Source organism: Mobula birostris, chromosome 7 (genome assembly GCF_030028105.1).
Source record: "Mobula birostris isolate sMobBir1 chromosome 7, sMobBir1.hap1, whole genome shotgun sequence".
In the NCBI taxonomy this organism is placed as follows: Eukaryota; Metazoa; Chordata; class Chondrichthyes; order Myliobatiformes; family Myliobatidae; genus Mobula; species Mobula birostris.
Genome location: NC_092376.1, coordinates 129,964,665 through 129,991,496, shown reverse-complemented (window position 1 = coordinate 129,991,496; position 26,832 = coordinate 129,964,665).

Genomic DNA, 26,832 nt, shown 5'->3' with positions numbered 1-26,832 from the left:
CTTTAGTAGGAGTATCTAGGACCAGATGGCACAGCCTCAGAATACAGGAAAGTTCATTTAGAACAGAGCTGAGGAGGAACTTCTTTAGCCCGAAGTTGGTAAGTCATACTACAGATGGCTGTGAAGGCCAAGTCATTGGGTATATTTAAAACAGAGGTTGATAGGTTCTTGATTAGTAAGGGCATCAAAGATTATGGGAAAGAGGCAGGAGAATGCAGTTGAGAGAGATAATAAATCAGTCATGATGGAATGGCAGAGTGAACTTGATAGGCTAAATGGCCTAATTCTGCTCCAATGTCTTATGGTCTTATGGTCCATATGCTTATCCTTTGTGCAATTGTTTTTTTAAAAGACATTAAGGGATGTTACAGAACAAATCACTTTTATAGAAATGAAATAATAAATTGAATTAGTGGGTTTCACACTACTGACTTGGGCAAATTTTCTGGAATCATCTTTAATTTACATCATTTAGCAAATGCTTAATGAGATTCCTTCATCACCAGGCAATCCCACCTCTGGTAAGGAAGTTAATTAAGTGTATTCACAGATTGGTTCTCTGTGCTATTTGGAAATTTTCAAAAAACTTTCTGCTGAAATTAAAGCTGTCCAATTCATTACTCCACAAATAATTGCTCTCTTAGCTATGGGTAGCCGCTTGAAATTTAGACTGGCACCAGAGGCCAAAAATGTACGTTACCCTCACAATTTCCCTGAGCACGTACAATGGCTTACATCTTTTGACATAAATCTCAAATACATTTTTGACCACCAGCAAACTAATCAGACCTTCCTGTAAACAGACATAAAGGGATTATAAATTTGAAGATCCAGAATCTAACAGTACAGCTCTTATAAATTAATAGTACTTATCTGATAATTCTATATCTCAGATACTGTACTTGAATATTCTCTTGGCTTATAATTGATGTGTATTTCTTCTTCCTTTGGTTCGCCTAGAGATGTGAAAATTATCAGTGCTGTTTTAATACAGATTCTAATTGCTACCATCAGGGAAGAGGTACAGGAGCCTGAAGGAAATCACACTCAGTGATTGGGAATAGCCTCTTCCCCTCTACCATCCAATTTCAGTATGGATATTGAACCATTAACACTACCTCACTACTTTTTCTATATAAGTTCCAGTTTTATTGATACGTATTGCTGCACATAACAACAAATTTCATGATATGTGCCAGTGATATTAAACCCGATTCTGATTTGCAGAGTAGACGGCTTTTGAGATCAGATGGCATTTAGATTGGTTCAAATTGACAGGGAAGTTCCATGATAGCACTGAAAATGGTGATAGGAAAATGCCAACTCTAATTCTTTTACATTTTCTTAATGATCAGGTTAACTTACTAAAACTTAGTCATTTAATATGATTTTTAAAATGTGAACTGGGCAATGTAAACTAACAAAAGGAAAGATGAAGTATCATCTATTAATAGTTTTATAAATATATAAATAAAAAGAAAATGGGGAGTGATAAATATCTTCATCAGACTTTTTCAGTTCTGATGAAGGGTCTTTGACCTGAAACATAAAACGTTTTCCCTCACCATGGATACTATCTGACCTGCTGAGTACTATCATATTTTGTTCTTGTTTCAGGTTTCCAGGATCTGCTGTTTTTAGCCCCAAATGGTAACTTATTGCCTTACTACGATTTTCTTTTCTGATTGGACAACCTATTGTTCAGAAGTTTATTGACTCATTGATATTAATTGCAAATGGTTTCACCACGACCCCAAACTTCACCAGGAATTTGCCTGGAATTGAGGGTAAAGGATGGGCTGGCTTTATTCTCTCTGGAATGTCAGAGGCTGAAGACACTTACATGTTTAAAAATTATGAGGGATGTAGATAGGATAGAGATAGGCTTTTTCCCCAGAGCAGGTCAGTCTTGAACTAGAGAGCAGAGGTTTGAGGGTAGAGGTTCATACCATTCCCCTATTTATTTCCCTGTATGCAATTCTGCCATACACATCAGCTCTCAGTTTTTCTGCCTTCTGCCTACACTAGGGGCAATTTACAGTGGTGAATAGTTCAGAATCAAACGTGGGGTTGCTGGACCTGTGCACCTGCTTTTGAGTCCAAAGGCAGCAAGGCAGCTGTGATGCATTTTCAGATTCAGACTTATTCATTTATCACATACACATCAAAACATCCAGTGGGCATGTTGCTTGTGTTAACAAACAACACGACCTAAAGATGTGCTGGGGGTGGGGTTGCAGTGTCACCACATGTTCCAGTGCCACAGTGTTCAGCAGAAGCAGACAAGCAATAGCAGCAGCAAAGCAAGTCCCTTTCCTCCCTATCAGCCCCACCACCCCAACACACACACAAATAGGCCTCCGACTCCAAGGCAAGTTGCCTTTGAGCCTCCAGCCTCCGTTCCCCGGCCCAGAGGACGACGATCAGTCTACTAATAGGCCGTGATTTTCATTAGTATTATCTGGAGGAGCCATCAGCTTCATTACAGATTCACAAGATTGTCGATATAAAGAAAACTAACTAAGCGGCTGTTTGTCCAACTGGCAGCGAGGTGTAGGAGGAAATATTAGGAGAGTACTCACAGTCCTCAACATCAACATGTTTTTCATCCACAATTTAAACAAAATATTCAAATACAGCTTTCCTTTTATTTGTAGTGACTGCTTAGACCTCAGTGTTTGTTGCAGAACCCTGCGTAACTGAATCTTGATGTTACTGTACTTTGCAATTATCTCATTTCTAGCAGGAACTAAGAGGAATTGCAGCTCTCACTGAGATGTGTAAAACTGTTCTAGGTGACCAGCAGAGATAACTGCAACTATTTTCAAGCCTTTCTCAATTTATTGACAGTAATTATTTCTTTCAAAACTTAACAAGGATTAACTTCGATCTCCATGTTCAGAAATCCCAAAGCAAAGGAACATTTAAATACAATAATTTTGTTTTATACTCCTGAAACTTTAGTCAACGAGTCTATTCATGCAATGCCGAAGTTAGCCAAGTATTTCATACCAAAATTGTATTGACTGGTAACTATTTAGAATATGCCTGAGCACATTTCTGATGTGAGAGATAAGAGCACTACTTTCCATGTCCTAATGACATCTCAAAGTACATCATAGCCAATGAATTGGTTGAAATGTGGTCATCTGTAGTGACTAAGAAGTGACTCACTGCCACGTTTCAACAATACCAAAACGATAAATAACCATTTGTGTTGTGAGAGATAAATTTCATATAAATTCTAAATTGTTTTGAATCGGTGCGATGGAAATGTATAGAACCACATGAAAAACCTGGCCGGACTTACATGCAAAATCAAGTCAGAAATTCATCCTTGATACCTGTCCAGATATATGGTTTAATGGTATTTGGTCATAGACAATCATAGCTTTTATTTGCATGCCATCCCTCACAGATCATTCCATACATAAATGTATCAAGGTACAACAAAAGGAAAAGAAACACAGAATGCAGAATGTTGTGCATATGCATGGAAATCTTCAGGATTTCAGAAACGGAGTCCAATGTGAATATGCTCCTATAGTACATGCTGAGCGCATACAGCCAAGGATGAATTTCTTCATGTTCAATAATACAGCAGGACCTCCGTATGAGGCTTTGATTCTGAAGTTGAGCTGGCTCTCATACTTCAGTGATTGAGAAGCAGAACCTGAACTGCAGATCCCAGTAAAAATGCTAAATCATCACATCATTCAAATTTTCATACTCAGGAAAGTTGGAAGTTTATCATTGACAGAATAATAAACAATATGAAAATGTAATGGAAGGACCAACTCTTGTAGAATTTTTTAAAGTCACATTATGTGCTGTCAACCATTCTTCCTCAAATATTTAATATATTGCACCTGTAAGTTAGAGCAGCCATAGTTTATACCTGCAAGAGTTGTGGATATTAAATAAGTTTCAGAAGCAGACTTTCGTACATTTATAGGAGCTACACTGATTATTTTCCTGTCAGAATGCGCATATGAACATTTTTTATCCAGTGCTTACCTAAATGAATTAAATATGTTATAACAATGGTAGAAAAAATAAGTTCTATACTATTAGTATATGAATATGTGAACTATTTAAAAATCTTTTTATGTAAGTTATGTCACAGGAGGTAATGGAGGAGACATGTCAATTTGATGACTACTATGAAGAGGATTATTTAACAGAACACATGTAAGTTGAAAAATACACAGTTAATTAAATTACTGTATATAAAAAACAATGAGTAATTACAATTTTCACACTTGTTGAATGAGATTTTTTTATATGAGGAGGGGTAAGCAACTATGTGGCTGAAGTCTGTTACATTTATAAGCTGTAAAATATGGAATAAAATGATATTACTACTGCTCATATACTTAAACACATTCTGGGCCATGTTAAAGCCTGTAATATTTCGATGAAACAGAATTATTTACAATGCTTCACAGCACTTGTCACATGAATTTTCACAGCAAGAACATTGGCAGGAACAGTGATATTTATTTTACATCGAGTCTATTTGAGTGATTGTTGGCGACTTCTATTTAGGTTCAATGTAAAGGTGAAGGTGGTTCCCATTGCTGATAACAACTGAGTTCAAGGGTTTTGACCTAACAGTGATGAGGATAGATAATTTACGTCCAAGTCAGTATGTTGTGTGATTTAAAAAGGAACTTTTAGATAGAGTTGTTCCCATGCACTGTTGTTTTTTTCCTTATGGATGGTAACAATCAAAAGTTTGGGAAGAGCTCAGCATATAATGGTTTATCAGAGTCCATAGGGATTGTAGCCAGACATTGTTTTGTGGAGGCATATTTTCAGGGGATGAAGTTCCTTAGAAGTCTTTATGTAGTGTTCACTGGCAGGGAATAAGCTTCCCTCACACTCCTGCTTTGTGTCAGATAAATACATCAAGTATATCACAGAGGGATGCAAGGGGGTTCTTTGGTGACAGGTGTCAGCACAGAGAAATCAATGTACCTGTTTGCAAAGAAAGGATAATACAGCATGTTTTTCATACCCTTTACTTACAAATAACTTTCTAACTTAAAATAACAACAAATGTTGTTTTATCATCAGCAATTGTATGTTTTATTTTGGTACTGTCAAATCCTGAACTGATCATTGAAAAGGGGTCAGGTGAGTTTCCTTACCACCTTGTTTTTCATTTTGTTAGAAGGTTATGAAAAGTAAGAGCATAGTAATCATAGTTATATGCCACCCCAGAATACCCCACACTATAAGGAACAGAGCTTGCAAAAACTGCAGTTTGCAGGAACATCATCACTACATACTGCTATCTAACTGCCACTGGCCAGAATGTTCATATCTGGCCCAAACTTGCATTCCACCCACACAGTCAATTGTTCACAAGTATAGCATGAAGCATTATTTGCTTGAAGTTGATTCATTCATTTTTTTCATGCAAAACCAGCATTAGCAATGCCAGGAATAATGCTTATTACTGATCAGCCACAGACCATCAGGACAAAATGATTGTTATGGATTCTCATGTTCTGCCTTGCTCACATACATTACTTATGCCAATGGGCAAGGATTGTGTTTTAACAATGTGTGGAAATATTCATGATTGGAAACTGACATAATAAATCCACCATGCGGTTGAAATTTACATTTTCCTACCTCCAGCAACCTTTAGTGCCTTCTCCTTATGAAAGTTTCAAAATTTTATTGAATTCCAGGTGAGGTATTTCATAGTCTGCAAGCAAAGATGTGAGTTAAAGTAACTTCCAGGTTAAATCGAGGGGCCTGTAGCATTATAAGACCATAAGACATTGGAGCAGGATTAGGCCATTCACCCCATCAAGTCTTCTCCACTATTCTATCATCTGGTCTCCTCGCCAAATTCTTTGATGCCCACCCAGGAAATGATCATCTTCTGCCTTAAATATACCCACGGACTTGGCCTCCGCTGCAGTGTGTGGCAGAGCATTCCACAGATTCACTACTCTCTGTCTAAAACAATTCCTCCTTACCTCTGTTCTAAAAAGTCAACCCCCCAATTTTGAGTCTGTGCCCTCTAGTTCTGGATACCCCCACTATAGGAAACATCCTCTCCACATCCACCCTATCTACGTTTGGTAGGTTTCAATAAGATCTCCATGCGTTCTTCTAAATTCTAGTGAGTACAGGCCCAAAGCTGCCAAATGCTCCTCATATGTTAACCCCTTCATTCCCAGAATCAACCTCCCAAACCTCCTCTGGACTCTCTCCAATGACAACACATCTTTTCTGAAGGAATTATAATTCCTCACTGATTAGAGTATTCATTTAAGTGCCATCAAGTAGTTATCAAAGTATTCATTGTAGTTTTTAAAATATTTTTATTGTGTTCCTGGTTTGACTTCTCTGTGCACCTCCTTCTATTTACTTTCCTTAGGATCCTTCCTTCACAACTCCAAATTGAAACCTTAACTGAAGTTGGCCTCTGAATTAGTGATTCCAGAGCCTATAGGTACTTTATGACAAAAGTATATGTAGTTATATTACGAAGTCATTATTTAAGTTTCTAATACGATTGAACTCTTTTAAATACAGGAAAAGGGAAGACAATGAATCCAATGCCTCCATTCCAGAGAACTTTATGTATTATACAGGTACTCCTGAAAAAACTCAATAACCCCATTCTTCACTAGGATTCCCAAGTATAGTAGTTTGTTCAAGCTCTGGTCAAAACCAGTGAAGTGTTTTTGCTTGTGAATGAAACACTATCAAACAGCTGAGAATAGTCAATCAATACTGGCTGAAGCTGAAGTTCTGAGAGGTTAGTCCGTGACACACGGCATGGGGAGATATAAATTCCTTAGCTTGCCATCTTTTGTGGTGAAAAAGTGTTGCTAAAATATTTAAGGCTGTCCTTTGCTGTCACAGCTAAGTTGAAAATCAATAATGCAATAAATGATGGCTGTAAATCCACTGTGTACTACTCTCTCATAACATCATCCTGAAATACCCTGGGGTGTCATTAGAGTGACTATGAGTTTATAAAATTGCTGTAAAACCCACTGATCCACAAATATCTTTTGAGGGCCAAATGGATTAAGGAGCTTGGCTGCTTAATGCTGAGAGGTAGAAAATATGAGATAATAGATACAGAAACCATTGTTTTTCAATTCTACGTTAATTTTAGTTCTGACATTACACTTTATAAGTTTTGGTTCAAATTAACCAGAGCAATTATTTGGGAATTCATAATATTCATGAGAAGAGTGAGCACTGAACATATCAATGCCAACAAATAGCCCTAGAATTGTTGAATGCCGTCCTAGAGACACCACAAAACCTAATCGATTTTTAGTTTAAGAAGTTTTGAGTTCACATCCAATACCTGTGATTTTAATCACATTGTCCATAATGTGAGACCTGAAAAAAATCCCTCTCTCTATTTTTCTCCACACCCACTCTCTCTCTCCCCCACACCTACCCTCTCCCACTACACTCACGCGCTCTCCCCTACGCCAACCCTCTATCCTCCAATCCCACACTCTCCCTTCCCTTCTCTGGCACTCTCCCTATCCCTCCCCTTCTCCCTCCTTCCAACCTCTCTCCCCTCCTCCTCTCCACCACCCTCCTCTCTTCCCTACCCTTCTGCCCTTCTCTTCCCCCACTCCCATCCTCTCCCTTTCACTATCCTCCCTTCTCTCTCAGTCCGACCTCTCTTCACCTTCCTTGTTTCTCTCCACCCCTTCCCATCACCGACTCCAACCCTCTATCTCCACTCCTACCCTCTCTCTCCTCTTCCCTCCCGCTTCTCTCTATCCCTCCAACTTCTTTACACTACCCCTTCCCCTCTCCCCATCCCTATCCTCCACTCTCCCCCACTGCCCCCTCCCACTCTCTCCCTGTCCCCTCCTCCCTCCACCTCCCCCTCTTCACTACACTCTTCCCCTCTCTCTCCCCCTCTCGCTCGCCACTCTCTCCCCTCTCCTCCCTCTCTCCCCTTCTCTATCCCCACTCCCTCCCCTCTATCCCCACTCCCTCCCCCTCTTCCCTTCTCTATCCCCACTCCCTCTCTCCCCACCCTCTCTCCCTCTCTCCCCACTCTCTCTCTCCCTCCCCTCTTTCCCTCGCTCCCTCCCTCTCCCTCCCTCCTTTCTCCCTTCCTCTTTCCTGCTTTATAAAAGAAAATGATTATCTTTCCATGTTTGCACTTGAAATTATATGGAGCCCTGTTAGCAAATTTGGAAATTAAAAAATCAAACATACATATTTAATACAATCCTGACCTTTTAGGAATAAATTTTGCATTGCATTCATGATTTTTTAACAGTGATTTTTTTTTTCAGTGTTTACTTTGTTTAATAGATTTTTAAAATAAATGTTCGATGTAGTTTGCGGAAGCATTTAATCAGCCAGTTAAATGAATTTTCCTTGTTGCGCATACAGTATATGCTTTTTTCGCAGGTGGGCTAAAGTTTGGTAAGGATAACAGACCATGCTGCAGGATTTCATGGGTGAATTGCCCTGTGAACATGTCCTTACAGTGTAAAATATGTTCTCTACTGCTGCATTTACTAGACACAAGTCAAAGAAACAGAAATCAGTCACTTTTAAACAGCTTACGCTACTCGCTCAGAATTTCTTTGGATATCTGAGAAGTTTACATGTGCGTTAATATTGAATCCTTTTCATTAAAACAGGGTTTGAAGAGGAAGGTGGTGAAATGTCTTACGTGATGGAAAATTCACAGGATGACGAGTACCTGAATGTTTTGTATATGAGAAGGCGAAGAGATAAAGTTACTACAAAATCTGTATAGTAAAGATAAAACCAACCATGAAAAACAGAAAAAAAAATTAATTCCTACAAATGAACCAAATTCAGCTGTATACTTCCTCACAGCGCTGAAAGACATTTATTTTACACATGGATTGGTACTCCAGAATTAATTTTCATCTGTCGTTAACGTTCTGGAAACTTCAACTATACATATTTTACAAAATGTTTCCAACCACCTCTATTGCTATTTGTTTAAAATCTAATAACATACAACAATAAACCCCTGCTGGTGGTAATTTAATCAACAGGTGTTTGACTATACCTCTTCCCATCCAATCTCCTGTAAAAAAAAATACTATTTCCTCTTCTCAGTTCCTTCATCTCCACTGTATCCATTCCCACATTCCCAGGATGATGCTCCCAGGAAGGTGTCCTCCTTGAAAACCTCAATCTGATGGCATGAATATCAATTTCACCTTCTGGTTAAAAAAAAAAATTCCTGCCTCTCCACTCTTCTTCTATTCTACATTCTGGCCTCTTGCCTCTTTTTACCTGCCTATCAACTCCTCCTGGTACCTGTCCTCCTCCTCTTTCATCTATGGTCCACTTTCCTCTCCTATCAGATTCCTTATCTACAGTCCTTTGCCTTCCCCACTCACCTGGCTTCATCCTTCACCATTTTCCTTCCTCCCCCCCCCCCCCAACACATACTTTTATTCTGCCATTTTCCTCTTTCCTTCCCAGTCCTAAAGAAAGGTCTTGGCCCAAAATGTCAACTGCTTGTTTATTTCCATGGATGCTACCTGACCTGCTGAATTCTTCCAGCATTTTGCGTGTGTTGCCTTGTATTTCCAGCATCTGTAGAATCCCTTGTGCTGACAATATTTTGAATTGCGTTTGGACATTTTATAATCTTCCAGGTGATCTGCTCAGATGCCCCGAACAACAGAATTTCATTTACTGAAAATAACTTACTTTAAGATACATTGTGATGTTGTTTTTATGTTGTTGTTAAGAATAGAGTCCAGAAAATTGTCTAATCTCAGTTCCTACAGATACTAATTTTTCCCTACACACATATCTGGGAAGAGTGGATTGAGATGGGTTGTTTTCTGGCAAAGGAATGCTTGTTAAGTGCGAGGCCTTCAAAATTGAAATTTTGACAGTACAGAGTTTGTATGTTCCTGTCAAAATAAAAGGCAAGGATGACAGATTTAGGGAACCTTGTTTATTGAGAGATATTGAGGCCCTGGTTAAGAAGGAAAATGAGGTGTGTAGGCAGCTAGGAACAAATGAGGATATTGAGGAGTATAAGAAATGCAAGAGAATATTTAAGGAAGGGCTAAAGGAAGGCAAGAGGTTGCTCTGGCAGAGAAGGCAAAGGAGAGTCCCAAGTTTCTGTGTCTACAGGGTGGAATTATAGTGAACTATGGTACATTGAGGAGTGTGGTAGAACAGAAGGATCTGGGAATACAGAACCATAATTCATTGAAAGTGGCATCACAAGTAGATAGGGTCGTAAAGAGAGATTTTGGTAGATGGCCTTAAATCAAAGTATTGAGTAGAGACATTGGGATGTAATGTTGTGGTTGTCTACGTTGTGTGGTGAGGCCTAATTTGGAGTATTGTGTGCAGTTCTGATCACCTAACTACAGGAAAGATATAAGATTGAAAGAGTAAAGAGAAAATTTATAAAGATATTGCCAGGACATGAGATGCTGAATTATAGGGAAAAGCTGAATATGTTAGGACTTTATTCCTTGAAGTATAGGAGAATGAAGGGAGATTTGGTAGAGATATCCAAAATCATAAGAAGTAACAATAGGATAAATGCAATCAGGCTTAAGGGTGAAAATGAAATGCTTAAGGGATATCTGAGGAGGAGCTTCTTCACTCCGAAGATAGTGAGAGTGTGGAATGAATAGCCAGTCCGATTTCAACATTGAAGAGAAATTTGGATAAGTACATGGACGGGATGGGTATGGAGGTCTATGGACCAAGTGTAGGTTGATGGGACCGAGCAAAGTAATTGTTTGGCATGGACTTGATGGGCCTAAGGGCCTACTTGTACGCTGTCGTGCTTCTGACTCTATGACTCTATATCTGTTGTGCCACTTTTAAAAGAAGCTCTCAGGTCAATTTTAAAAGGCCCCACTAGAGGGCTGCAGAGTAGTGTAGTGTGTGACAGTCGAATCAGAATCAGCTTTAATATCACTGGCATATGTCTTGAAATTTGTTGTCTTTGCAGCAGCAGTACAATCAATGCATAATAATAGAAAAAACTGAATATATATATATATATATATATATATATATATATATATATATAAAAAAGTTAAATTAAATAAGTCATGCAAAAAAAAGTAGAGAGGTAGTGTTTATGGGTTCAATGTCCATTCAGAGGGGAAGAAGCTTGTCCTCAATCATTCGGTGTGTGCCTCCAGGCTCCTGTCCCTTCTCCCTGATGGTAACAATGAGAACAGGACTTGTGCTGGGTGATGTGGGTCCTTAATGATGGATGCTACCTGTTTGAGGTATCACTCTTTGAGGATGTCCTGGATACTACGGAGGCTAGTGCCCATGATGGAGCTGACTAAGTTCACAACTTTCTGCGGCTTATTTCAATCCTGTGCAGTAGCCACCTCCCACCCCGGCCACACCCCTCCCCCATTACCAGATGGTGATGCAGCCAGTTAGAATCGTCTCAATAGTATATTTGTAGAAATTTGTGTTTTAGGTGACATACCAAATCTCCTCAAACTCCTCATGAAACATAACTCCTGTCATGCCTTCTTTGTATCTGCATCGATATGTTGGGCCCAGGATAGATCCTCAGAGTTATTGACACCCAGGAACTTGAAATTGCCCACCCTTTGTACTTCTGATCCCTCTGTGAGGATTGGTGGGTGTTCCCTTGTCTTACCCTTTCTGAAGTCCACAATTAGTTCGTTGATCTTACTGCTAATGAGTGCAAGGTTGTTGCTGCGACACCACTCAACTAGTTGGCACATCTTGATCCTGTACGCCCTCTCATCACTATCTGAAATTCTGCCAACAATGGTTGTATTGTCAGCATATTTACAGATGGCATTTGAGCTGTGCCTAGCCAGACAGTCATGGATGCAGAGGAAGTAGAGCAGTGGGCTGAGCACATATACCTGAGGTGCTCCAGTGTTGATTGTCAGAGAGAGGGAGATTTTATTTCTGATCCACACAGATTCTGATCTTCTGGTTAGGAAGTCAAGAATCCAGTTGCAGAGGAAGATACAGAGGCCCAACCTTTAGAGCTTTTTGGTTAGAACGGTAGGAGTGATTATGTTAAGCACTGTAGTCAATAAACAGCAACCTGACATAGGTATTAGTATTGTTCAGGTGAACCAAGGCTGTGTGAAGTGCCAATGAGTTTGCATCCACTGTAGACCTATTCTGGTGATAGACAAATTGTAGTGGGTCCAAGTCTTTGATGAGACAGGTATTTGTGGCCCTTTTGAAGCAGGTGGGCACTTCTGACTGTCGCAATGAGAGTTTCAAAATGTCTTTGAACACCCCCGTCAGTTGGTTGGCACAGGTTTCAGAGCCCTAGCAGGTACACCATCAGGGCCTATTGCCTTGCAGAAGTTCACTGTTTTGAAAGGCAGTCTAACATTGGCCTCCGAGACAAAGATCACAAGGTCACTGGATGCTGCAAGAACCTTCAACGCTATAGTTTTATTCTCCCTCTCAAAATGAGCATAAAAGGTATTGGACACTCACAACACCTGACCTGCTGGGTTCCTCCGGCGTGTTGTGAGTGTTGCTTTGACCCCAGCATCTGCAGATTATTTTGTGTTTACAAAAGGCTTTGGGCTCATCTGGGAGTGAAGCATCACCACCATTCATCATGTTAGATTCCACTTTGTAGGAAGTAATGGCCTGCTAACTCTGCCTCAGCTAACCTGCGGTCAATTACGCCTCCAGTCTCATTCAGAGTTGTTCCTTTGCTCTTGATATAGCCCTCTATAAATTGTCCCTGGTTTTCTTGTATAATCCTGGATCACCAAAGTTGAATGCCACAGATTTAGCCCTCAGCAGACTACGAGCCTCCTGGTTTTGATTTGGGAATGTACTGTATGTTCTCATAGGGACACACACATCCCCTCAGGATTTAATAAAGTCAGTGATGACTATGCTGTACTCAAAGACTCATGCACTCATCCAAGTTCAAAGATGAAACCCTGAATACACTCCAGTCCACCAATCCAAAGCAGTCCTGTAGGCGCTCCTGTTCCTCCCATGACCACACCTTCTTGGTCCTCACTACTAGTGCTGCGGGCTTCAGTCTCTGCCTGTACTCAGGGAGTAGAAGTACAGCCAGGAGATCAGACCTTCCAAAGTGTGGGTGTGGGATAGCACAGTAAACGTGTTTGATAGTGGTGTAATAGTAGTCCATTGTGGTCCTTGTTCTACAAGTGATTTGTTGGTAATAATAACTTTGGGACTTTTTGAAGCTGGCCTGGTCAAAATCCCACAAAATGATGGGGAAGGCATCGGGATTCTTTGTTTCATGCCATTCAGTTTGTCTCGAGCCTGTTTGACAATGGCCTATAGTGGGATGTACACCGATATCAAAATCAAAATCTCCCAGGGCAGATAAAATGGCCGGCACTTGATTGTGAGATATTCCAGGTTAGCTGAGCAGCACTGGGACAGCACTGCAATATTTGTATTCCACAAGGAGTTGATCATAAAGCATATTGCAACTTCTCTGCCTCTGAAAGACTCAGCAGTCCTGTCTTGGTAGTGAACTGTGAAGCCATCAAGCTGTATTGCTGCGTCCAGAATACAAGGGACGTCCAAGCGTCCTTCAAACAATAAAGACACCAGGTCCTCATGTCCCTCTGGTACAGTAAGATATTTGATTTTATTTACTAGGTACTGTACCTTTGCCAGCAAGATGGTTGGTATTGGAAGTCAAAAGCCACACTTCCTTAGTCGAACTTTTAAACCAGAGCAGCATCCTCTCTTCCACTGTCTTACAGATGACACATATTCTTCATAATAGAAACTGCTCTACATAATTCACTAACACCATCATGGGGATGAGTCCACTTTAAGAGATGGTGCCTGACGTAATGACATTAGTGTATGGCAACAGAGATGAGAAAATCTGCAGCGACACACATAAGATGCTGGAGGAACTCAGCAGGCCACGCAGCATCTATAGAAATGTGTAAACAGTCACTGTTTTAAGCCAAGAAACATTGTCTGTTACTCCGTCTCGCTGCCTGGCCTGCTGAATTCCTCCAGCATTTTGTGTGTATTGCAAAGTATAGCTTTTGATTTGTTTGTAATGGAAGTAAAGGGCTGCGGCTTTTGTGAAGCACATAGAGCAACTCTCGCACGTTTCATTCACAAAATCCTACATCGGTGACGCCACGCTGTCTCACAATTCCAGAGTTGCTTAACGACATGTCGACCAATGCAGTTGCTTTGAAGCAGCCAGCGTTTTAGGAATGGCACACTACTGTATGGCTTGCACAGGCTGAAGTCCAGTTCATGCTGCAAAAAATCACCATGGACAATAACAAATTTCACTATGTCGCAGTATCACCAAGTAGTTCCACTGCAGTCATAGTGGTGAGTCTACCAGAAGACCTTCCTGCAAGTCATAAGTATGTCACCCTGAAAATTACTTATTACTGTCTGAGTCTGAGCACGCCCGGCCTGGGTAACGTGAGGCCTTCAGAGCTAATGAACCACATGCTATTGCTTGTATGCAATCACCGTCCTTCTTTTAGTTTTAAAGAACTCTTTATGCAACAAATATCTGATCAAGTTTGCACAGTCCTCGCTAATGCATCCTGAAGGACTAAAATGGCCAATAGTTTATACTCAGCCAGAGAGAGATGCATTGTTTCCTCTCTTTTCCCTGTCTCAATAAGCTCTGTCAGCAAAGCCTCCAGCAGACTCACGCCCGCAGTTTCAAACTAGACAATGCCAAGTCTGTTTTTACTTCACACTCTTTGGCATGAACGCCAAGACGTGCCAACCACCATGCAACTTTGACAGTGCCAGTGCATTGGGACATCGGAGGTATGGAAACAGCATGGGTTCCAGTTGCCAGGGTCAGCTATTGTTCATTACAGACACCCTTACAGGGTGAAGCTGCCTGTATGATACATATGCTCAAGAGAGTGTGCTGCCTGCATCACCCATTAATGATAAGGCAGAGAGCAATGGACCCTCACTGGAGGCTGCCAACGGCAGCAGGATCCAGACTTACGGGACATGATGCATGGCACTCTGCTTCAGAGGACGATGCTACATGTGGGACTTTGCCTTGGCTAAAGTTGCTAGACCTCAGGTCGGTGAAGATTTCCTGAGTGCCAAAGGTCTTCTAGTAGACCTTAAGAAGCGTTGGTTTGTGGTTGTAAAGGACTTTGGGTCGTTACCCTGTACCCCCAGTAAGTTTGCCACAACTCTGTAGTGCATGCACCACCAAATTTGAATTCATTGGCTTGATGGATGAATTCCCAACCCTCACCAAGCCCACATTTTCCAGTACAGTCACAAAGCATGAGGTCGAGCACTACGTTTCCACAACTGGCTTGCCAATCCACACCAGTGCACGTAGACTGGACTTTGAAAAGCTGGCCAGTGTGAAGGCTGAGTTTGTTAAAGTGGTAATGCTAGGCATTATATGTAAGTCAAATAGCCCTTGGGCTTTACTCCTCCTCATGGTCCCTAAGCCCAATGGTGATAGCCATCCACGCGGCATTTACTGCCACTTTTAATGAGACCCGTCCCGTATATTCAAGACTTTTCAGAATCAAGTTTATTATCACTGGCATGTATTGTGACAATACAATACATGATAAATATAGAAAGAAAATAAATAAATAAATCGCAGTAAATTATTGAATAGATTAAAAATAGTGCAAAAACAGAAATATATATTTTTTAAAAAGTGAAGTAGTGTTCATGGATTCAATGTCCATTTTGGAATCAGATGGCAGAGGGGAAGAAGCTGTGATGGAGCTGACTATGTTTACAATTTCAGTCCTGTGCAGTAGCCACCACCCTCCCCCCACACCAGACAGTGATAAAGCCTGTCAGAATGCTCTCTATGTCATTATTACTGCTGGCCGTTGGGCTCCACAATGAGTCAACCCATAGCCAGGGAAGTGATGACCCCCTCCTGTTAGACTATTTAAGTTAATTTATTTTTTATTCTTTCTTACTTCTCTTCCAATATTTGTGTATCTGTATATCTGTACACTTGTAATGCTACTGTGACACTAATTTCCTTTGGGATCAATAATGTATCTATCTAACTACAGACGTTTTTTTAGTGTTTTAGTTGACAAACCAAATCTCTTCAAACTCATAATGAAATGTAGCCACTGTTTTGCCTTCTTCATAGCTGCATTGATAAGTTGGAACCAGGTTAGATCCTCAACGATCTTGGCACCCAGGAACTTGAAATTGCTCACTCACTCCACTTCTGTTCCCTCTTTGAGGATTAGTTCGTGTTCCCTCGTCTTACTCTTCCTGAAGTCCATGATCAGCTGTTTGGTCTTACTGACATTGGGTGCAAGATTGTTGCTGTGACACCACTTAACTAGCTGGTATATCTTGCTCCTCTATGCCCTCTCATCCCCATATGAGATTCTACCAACAATGGTTGTATCATCAGCAAATTTACAGACGGCATTTGAGGTATGTCTGGCCACACAGTCATGGGTGTAGAGAGAGTAGAGCAGTGGGCTAAACAGACACCGCTGAGTTGCACCAGTGTTGATTGTCAGTGAGGAGGGGATGTTGGAAACATAGAAACATAGAAAAATCGAAAACCTACTGCCCTATACAGGCCCTTCGGCCCACAAAGCTATGCGGAACATGTCCTTACCTTAGAAATTACCTAGGGTTACCCATAGCCCTTTATTTTTCTAAGCTCCATGTACCTATCCAGGAGTCTCTTAAAAGACCCTATCGTATCTGCCGTCGCAGGCAGCCCATTCCTCGCACTCACCACTCTCTACGTAAAAACCTTAACCCTAACATCTCCTCTGTACCTACTTCCAAGCACCTTAAAACTGTGCCCTTTCATGCTAGCCATTTCAGTCCTGGAAAAAAAGCCTTTGACTATCCACACGTTCAATGCCTCTCATCATCTTATACACCACTATCAAGTCACCTCTCATCTTCTATTGCTCTAAGGAGAAAAGGCCAAGTTCACTCAACCTATTCTCATAAGGCATGTTCCCCAATCCAGGCAACATCCTTGTAAATTTCCTCTGCATCCTCTCTATGGTTACCACATCCTTCCTGTAGTGAGGCAACCAGAACTGAGAATAGTACTCCAAGTGGGATCTGACTAGGGTCCTATATAGCTGTAGTGTTACCTCTCAGCTTCTAAGCTCAATCCCATGATTGATGAAGGCCAATGCACCATATGGCTTCTTAACCGCAGAGTCAACCTGCACAACAGCTTTGACTGTCCTATGGTCTCGGACCCCAAGATCCCTCTGATCCTCCACACTGCCAAGAGTCTTATCATTAATACTATATTCTGTCATCATATTTGACCTACCAAAATGAACCACCTCACACTTATCTGGGTTGAACTTCATCTGCCACTTCTCAGCCCAGTGTTGTATCTAACCAATGTCCCACTGTAACTTCTGCCAGCCCTCACTATCCACAACACCCCCAACCTTTGTGTCATCTGCAGATTTACTAACTCATCCCTCCACTTCCTCATCCAGGTCATTTATAAAAATCACAAAGAGTAGGGGACCCAGAACAGATCTCTGAGGCATACCACTGGTCACTGGTCTCCATGCAGAATATGACCCATCTACATCAGGTCTTTGCCTTCTGTGGGCTAGCCAGTTCTGGATCCACAAAGCAATGTTCCCCTTGGATCTCATAAGACCATAAGACCATAAGACAAAGGAGCAGAAGTTGGCCATTCGGCCCATAGAGTCTGCTCCGCCATTTTATCATGAGCTGATCCATTCTCCCATTTAGTCCCACTCCCCCACCTTCTCACCATAACCTTTGATGCCCTGGCTACTCAGATAATTATCAATCTCTGCCTTAAATACACCCAATGACTTGGCCTCCACTGCTGCCCCTGGCAGCAAATTCCATAGATTCACCACCCTCTGACGAAAAAAATTTCTTCGCATTTCTGTTCTGAATGGGCGCCCATCAATCCTTAAGTCACGTTTCCTTACCTTCTGACTTACTTACTGACAAAAGTGGAAATTGAGTGCTATAAAGTTGGACTTCACCTAAAGGCTAAAAAGACAGAGTACATGGCGTTTACCTGTGACGAAGGTACTCTCAAGATCATAAGGAATGATACCATTAAGATAGTCTTTGACTACAAGTACTTTGGGTCAAGAATGATGAGCTCGGAGAAGGACATAAAGATACAGAAGGCGCTGGCTTGGAGGGCTATGAACGACATGAAGGAAATCTGGAAATCGAACCTGACCAGAGGGCTTAAAAAGAGGATTTTCATAGCAGTCATAGAGTCCATTCTCACATACGGATGCGAGACGTGGACACTCACCAAGACTATGCGAAAGTCTCTAGATGGTTGCTATACATGAATGCTCCGGATGGCTCTTGACATGAGTTGGCAACAGCACATGACGAACGTCGAGCTCTATAACGACCCACAGAGGCTCACCACTAAAATCGAAGCGCAAAGACTGCAACTAGTGGGGCACTGTCTACGCCTCTACACCAGGGGTCCCCAACCTTTTTTGCACTGCGGACCGATTTAATATTGACAATTTTCTTGCGGACCAGCCGACCGGAGGGGGGATGGTGGTGGGTAGTGTTGCCAACAGACAAGAGTAGCAGTCAAATACGTTGTGTTTACCCAGAATAGACTACAATGATCATGAAGCCTTGCGCGGGCACCAGTGCGCATGCATGACCTGCGCATACGTGTACCTGCTGATTTTTTTCTACAAATCATTTTTTGCGATTCTGTTCGGGGGGGGGGTGTTAATCACGACCGGAGTATAGGTGTTAAGTGGCTAATACACTCAATTTTATTTCTAAAAGGGTTTATCTAACGAATTTAATATTAAACACACAGCGCATATTTTCCTCGCATGAATATAGTGATAAGTCAATTATCCGGGGAGCTTGAAGTAAGTGTTGAACGAACTTCCAGTAGAAGTGGCAGAAGCAGGCAGATATTATCATTTAAAGAAAAATTGGAAATGGTATATGGATAGGAAAGGAATGGAATGGAGGGTTATGGGCTAAGTGCAGGTCGGTGGGACTAGGTGAGAGTAGCATTCGGCACGGACTAGAAGGGCCGAGATCGCCTGTTTCTGTGCTGTAATTGTTATATGGTTATGTAAGTAAGTCAATAGCATCACAACATTTTAAGTAACGTTCAGATATTCAACACACAGCACATATTTTCCCCATTTGAACATATAAAATCATTGCAACACACCAATATTGCTGAATCAGGGGGAGCCCTGGGCTTGTTTTCCTGCAACAAGATGGTCCTATCAAGGGGTGATGGGAGACAGCGATACTCGAAGGGGGTTCCTTATGTCCAGTCTATTCCGCAATTTACGTTTGTAGTTTTCGTTGCATTCATTGCAGAAAACTCTGCTTTGCAGAAAAATGTTGGAAATGGAAGCAACGTTTTCAGTGCTTTCGTGGCTATCTCAGATACTTAGCCTTGACTTTGATCCAGAATGCCGGCAGAGATGTTATGTCAAACATGCTTTTCAGCCCGCCGTCATTTGCAAGCGTGAGGAGTTGATCTTGTTCCCGCGCTGACGTAGATGAAGCGTGGTAATGACCTCGCGTGTGCTCGTTCAACAGTGCGTGACGGAATGAGGAATGGTGCAGCTGACTCATATCGCCAAATCATATCATTTCCTCGTGGCCCGGTAGCACATGCTTTGCGGCCCGGTACCGGTCCGCAGTCCGGTGGTTGGGGACCGCTGGTCTACACCACCCCGAGCTACCTGCCAGCCTAGTCATCAAATGGGAGCCCAAGCATGGGAGGATGAATCCTGGGTGCCCTCCCAAGACTATTGTCAACACGCTCCTAGAAGACAGCGGTGCGGCTAATGTACAAACGTAGATGAACTGAGCACACTGATGAGGGAGAGGGAGAAGTGGAGAGTCCGTCATCGTGCCTGATGCCGGCCCCCGAGGCCTGAGTTGATGTAGTAGTATTACTAGTACTTACTTTCTCAATAAGCCTTGCATGGTGTACCTTGTCAAGTGCCTTGCTGAAATCCATATACACTACACCTACTGCTCTACTTTCATCAATGTGTTTAGTCACATCCTCAAAAAATTCAATCAGGCTCGTAAGGCATGACCTGCCTTTCACAAAGTCATGCTGATTATTCCTAATCATATAATGCCTCTTCAAATGTTCATAAATCCTGCCTCTCAGGAACTTCTCCATCAACTTACCAACCACTGAAGTAAGACTTACCGGTCTATAATTTCCTGGCCTATCTCTTCTCCCTTTCTTGAATAATGGAACAACATCTGCAACCCTCCAATCCTCCGGAACCTCTTTCATCTCCATTGATGATGCAAAGATCATTGCCAGAGGCTCAGCAATCTCCTCTCTCATCCCCCACAGTAGCCTGCGGTACATCTTGTCTGGTCCCAGTGACTTATCCGACTTGATGCTTTCCAAAAGCTCCAGCACATCCTCTTTCTTAATATCTAATATGCTCAAGCTTTTCAGTCCACTGTAAGTCATTCCTACAATCGCCAAGATCCTTTTCCATAGTGAATACTGAAGCAAAGTATTCATTAAGTACCTCCGCTATCTCCTCCGGTTCCATACACACTTTTCCACTGTCACACTTGATTGGTCCTATTCTCTCATGTCTTATCCTCTTGCTCTTCACATTCTTGTAGAATGCGTTGGGGTTTTCCTTAATCCTGCTCACCAAGGCCTTCTCATGGCCCCTTCTGGCTCTCCTAATTTCTTTCTTAAGTTCCTTCCTGCTAGCTTTAAAATCTTCTAGAGCTCTATCATTATCTTGTTTGTCATCAATCTGCACAGACTGTGGTCTTCCAGTTAGGAAGTTGAGGATCCAGTTGCAGAGGGAGGTACAGAGGCCCAGGTTCTGTAGTTTATTGATCAGGACTGTGGGAATGATGGTGGTAAATGCTGAGCTATAGTCAACAGGCAGCATGCTGACCTAAGAGTTTATATTGTCCATGTGATTGAAGGCCGTCTAAAGAGCCATTGAGATTGTGTATGCCGTAGACCTATTGTACTGATAGGCAAATTGCAGTGGGTCCAGGTCCTTGCTGAGGCAGGAGTTCATTCTAGTCATGACCAACTTCTCAAAGCATTTCATCACCGTAGATGTGAGTGCTACTGGGCGATAGTCCTTAAGGCTTCCACCTGAGGCAATGAAAAGTTCTAAGTGTCCTCGAGTACTCCAGCCAGTTGGCCAGCACACTCTTTCAGAACCTTACCAGGAACTCCTTTGGGGCCTGCTGTCTTGTGAGAGTTTACCCTCCTTAAAGACAGCCAGAAGGTCTTTTTGGCATGTTTAGCCGGAAAACTAACTTTTTGTAAAGTGGACTTAGTCAGTGACCATCATCAGGTTCCTGTGTGCCTGGGGACATTCCTAAAACTGCTGTTATGAACCCCATTTGGCCTCTTTGAGTTTTTGTGCATGCAGTTCGGGCTGAAAAATACAGCCAGACTTTCCAGTGACTAATAGACTTTGTCTTAAAAGACGCAAACAACGGGAATTCTGCAGATGATGGAAATTCAAGCAACACACATCAAAGTTGCTGGTGAACGCAGCAGGCCAGGCAGCATCTCTAGGAAGAGGTACAGTCAACATTTCAGGCCGAGACCCTTCGTCAGGACTAACTGAAGGAAGAGTTAGTAATTGCGTTCACCAGCAACTTTGATGTGTGTTGCTTGTCTTAAAAGACTTAGGTTTTCTTTTTGTTTACCTGAATGACAAACTTAGCACCAGCATATCCAAAACCGAACACTTATCACATCCCTGCACACTTTTCAAGCATTTAGGCCAACATGGGCTGATTATTAACCCCGCCATATGCCACTTCAGGTTGTCTACTATTGATTTTCTCAACCACTGCATTTCCACTGAAGGTGCAACAACCCTCTCATCAAAAGTCTTCACTATTATGATCTTCCCAGTGCCCTGCACTACCAAAGCACTACAAGAGATTTTGGGTATGGTGAATTTCTGTCACTGTTTCATTCCACGAGCTGTGGCTGCTCCCCTTGAAAAGTGCCCTGAAAGGCAATGCCCCTAATCACATTCTTGATTGGTTCGTGGACATGACCAGAGCAATTATCGACATCTAATGTGCTCTTTCGAATGCACCCATTCCACTACAAACCTATAACCATCACTACTGACATCTCAAACAATATGGTGGGTGTTGTGTATGAACAGTCGGTTGGAGGTGTGTAGCAGCCACTTGCCTTCTTTAGTCAGCCGCTTCGCTCCACCCAAGAGGATGTACAGCATATTTAATCACAAGCCTCTTTTTCTCTATCAGGCTGTCCACCATTTTCGTTATCTTATAGAGGGTTGCCATTTCACAGCGTTCGTTGATCACAAACCCCTCGTGCATGCATTGGCCAAGGTGTTTGACCCTTGGTCTACATGGCAACAACACCTCCTGGCCTACATTTCAGTGTTTATGACTGACATACAGCACATAGAAGGGAAAAATAATACTGTGGTTGACTGCCTCTCGTGGCCCACCATTCATGCCGCACACATTGGGATTGACTGTGCTGGCATGGCAGCTGATCACCCTACCAACCCAGAGATCCAGGATTACAGGAAGGACAATAGTCATGGGACTGTGGTTGGCTGATGTCAAGTTCAAGGACACAGGAGTTTCTTTCTTGTGCAATGTCTCAACTGGTCGCCCTCATTCCATGAGAGGGAACGTTGATTCAGACCATGAGAGGCCTGCGTCAACTATTTTCATGCCTTAGAAGGCACAGATTGGAAGTCTGTGTGGGGCGCTACTCCTCGCACAAACTAGAGCAATGTGTGATTAAGTGCCTTGCTCAAGGGCACAAACACGCTGCCACAGCTGAGGCTCGAACTAGCGACCTTGACTTAACTAGAGGAACGCTTTAACCACTTGGCCACGTGCCCAACACACTCCATAGTACCTGCAAACTGGAGGCATACTGATTAACTCCATTCATTCCCTCTCGCATCCAGGTGAGAAAGCTTCACAAAAACTGATCAGCCATCTCCAACCCAATCACTGCCCGCCCCCCACCCCCCCCCACACCACCCTCCCCGTGGTTTCATGCATATCCTTACCACGGTAGACCGTACCACCAGGTGGCCAGAGCTTGTCCCTTCAACATCAGCAATGGATGCAGACATGGCTCGGGCATTCATCAACACCTGGATTGCTCGGTTCAGCATTCCATTTGATATTTCTTCCAACCACGGTTCCCAATTCACATTAGGCCTCTGGGGTGCGATGGCCCAGAACCTCGCCGTTAAATTGCATCCCACCACAGCATATCAGATGCAACCCAATGGCCTGTCTGAGTGCTTTCACCATTGTTTAAAGGTTGCTCTGTGATCCTTCCTGGTGGATGAGTGTTGGCACGATAGTCTCGCATGGGTTCTGTTGGGACTCAGAATGGCTCCAAAGGAGGACTTGCAGTCCTCCGCAGCTGAGCTGGCAACTGTTATGAGTGCTGGGTGATTTTATTCCTGATGCCACAACCAGCTGGTTGGCGTCTCAACAGTGTTTTCCCTTCTTAGTAAACTCAATTCTTTTACACCTATTCCACCTCCCATTGGAAAGGCTGGGGTAAGAAGCCATAATAAGAAGAAGGGGGTAGAGGAACGAGTACAAGCTGGAGGTGGGTGGAGGAGGCAGGATGAAATGAGGTCAGGAGGTGATAGGTTGAGAGGGTAAAGGGCTGAAGAATAAGTGTTCTGATAGGAAACGAGAGTGAAGCATGGGAGAAAGGGAAGAAGGAGAATCCCCAGCAGTAGGTGACAAGTAGGTGAGGAGAAGAGAAGAGGTAAGAGGGGAGAAAAACTGGGGAATGGAAGAAGAGGGAAAGGGAAGGGGGAGAAATTACTGGTATTAGCCTCCAATCTGATGGTAATATTCCGTCAGGGTAACTTCCAACCTGATGGCATGAACATCAATTCCTGGTAATTTTTCACCCTCCCCCTTCCCTATTCTTCAATTTCCCACTCTCGTTCCTTTCTTAATTCTTCTCACTCGCCTATCACCTTCTCCTGGGGTCTCTCCTGCTTTCTTTTCTCCTATGGTCCACTCTCTTCTCCTATCAGATTCTTCCTTCTTCAGCCCTTTACCATTTCAACCAATCACCTCCTAGCTTCTCACCTCGTTCTCCTCCCCCACCCACCTGGCTTCACCTATCACCTTCTATCTTGTACACATTCCCCTTCCCCACTTTCTTATTCTGGCTTCTCATCCCTTCCTCTCCAGTCCTGATGAAGGGTCTCAGCTCAAAATTTCTGCTCTATAGATGCTGCCTAACCTGCTGAGTTCCTCCAGCATTTTTATGTAACATTAGATTCAGCTCAAGAATGCTGCTGAGAAGTACAACATGTTCTGCTTATCCTTGCTTATACAATGAAAAAACAAGGTTTCTTAGAACTATGAGCATTACAGGACAGTACAGGCCCTTCAGCCCATGATGCTGCACTGACTTTTTAATGTACTCTGAAATCAATCTAATCTTTCCTTCCCATATAGTCTCTCCATTTTACCATCATCCATGTGCCTATATAAGAATCTCCCAAATGTCTCTAATTTATCTGCCTTCACCACTACCCCTTGCAATGTGTTCCAGGCATCCATCAAATTCCAGTAAAAAAAATCTACCCCTGATATCCCCTAAATATTTTCCTCTAATCACCTTAAAATTATACCCCCTCATATCAGCCATTTCCACCCAGGGAAAGAGTCTCTGGCTGTCGACTCAGTCTATGCCTCTTATCACCTTGCACACATCTACCAAGTCACTTCCTATCCTCCTTCACTCCAAAGGAGGAGAGGAACTCTCTTAACCTATCCTCATAGGAAATACTCTCCAATCCAGGTAGCATCCTGGTAAATCTCCTCTGCACTCTCTCTAAATCCTCTACATCCTTCCTATAATAAGGCGACCAGAACTGAATACAATATTCCTAGTGTGGTCTAATCAGGATTTTATAGAGCTGCAATATTACCTCATGGCTGTTGAATTTATAAAAGCCAACACACCACAAGCCTTCTTAACACCTCATCAACTTGTGTGACAACCTTGAGGGTTCTAAGGACGTGGACCCCAAGATCCTTCTGTTCTTCCACGCTACTAAGAATCTTGCCATAAACTCTATATTCTGCCTTCAAGTCTGGCCTTCCAAAGTGAACCTATTTCACATTTTTCTAGGTTGAACTCCACCTGCCATTTCTCAGCTCAGCTCTGCATTCTATCAATGTCCCGTGGTAAACCTCAATGATCTTCTACTCCATCCACAACACCTCCAGCCTTTGTATCATCAGTAAACTTACTGACCCTCCCTTTTATTTCCTCATCCACGTCATTTATAAAAATCACAAAGTGCAGGGAAACTAGTGTAGACCCTTGTGGTCACCAACCTCCAGGCAGACTTGGCTCCATCTACAACCACTGTCTGCCTTCTATGGCAAGCCAATTTTGAATCCTCACAGCCAAGTTTCCCTGGATCCCATGCTTCCTGACATGCTGAATGAGCCTACCATGAGAAATATTACCAAGCACCTTACAGAAAACCATATACAGCACATTAACCACTCTACCTTCATCAGTGTGTTTGTCACATACTCAATGAATTCAATCAGGCACATGAGACATGACCTATCCTCACAAAGCCATGCTGACTATCCCTATTCAGACCATGCTTCTCCAAATGCTTGTAAATCCAGTGTCTAAGAACCTTTTGCAGCAATTTTCCCACCACTAAAGTAACACTCACTGGTCTTGAACTCCCGGGCTCACCCATACTCCCTTTCTAGAACAATGGAATAACATTCACCACCCTCCAATCATTTGGTACTACTCTTGTTATCACAACCATGACTCTGCTGCAGATATGCGGCTAGCTGAACAGGGTTGGCAATCACACTTAAGAGTATGCACATTCCAGCCAATTAGTGTTTCATTGCAGTTATATTTAACTCCTTTCCTCATGTTTTGTTGCTGTTGATATGATCAAAGCACAGCAATGTCAACGATTCCTGCTCACTTTGTCCCCATTCCAGGATAGAAGACTACCGCTTAGATTGATGCTGTGAAGGAGCGGTATTTACTTAGTACTTAATTACTGCCTCCAGGTCAAAGAGCCAGCTTTAGCTTTCAGTTGGGAGTTTTAGTTAACAGCCTGATGGCTTAGTGTTCATTAGTTTTCTTTTAGTTCTGCACAGTTTTTATTGAAATTCAGTGAACTATTCATCCGCTCCAGTCTTTCTCCCTCTGAACTTGGGGCCATCACCAAACACAGTGTCATCTCTGGCCAGTGAGGACTCAGTCCTCACCAAAGGCACAGCAAACTCTTCCTTCACTTACTGTAACAACCTGGGGTATATCCAATCTGGCCCCAGGAATTTATCTATTCTAATGTTTCTTAAAAAGTTCCAGCACTTCCTTTTTTTTATTGTCAAGTTTTTCTATTATACCAGTCTGTTTTATACTGTCCTCACAAACTACAAATTCCCTTTCACTATTGAAGAAAGTATTCTTTAAGGACTTCCCTTACCTCCTTCAACTCCAGTCACATGTTTCCTCTATCCCTGATTGGTTCCACCCTCACTCAATTCACCCACCTGTTCTTTCATATGTATGGAATGCCTTGGCATTTTCCTTAATCCCACTCACCAAGGCTTTCTCATGTCCCCTTCTAGTTCTCTTAAATCCATTATTAAGCTCCTTCCTGGCTACCTTGCAACTGTCTAAATCCTTGTCTGATTCTTACTTCCTAAACCTTAATTGAAGTTCAGTTATGGTTTATTCACTCTACCTTCAATCACGTGCCTCAATGGGACAAACCTATCCAT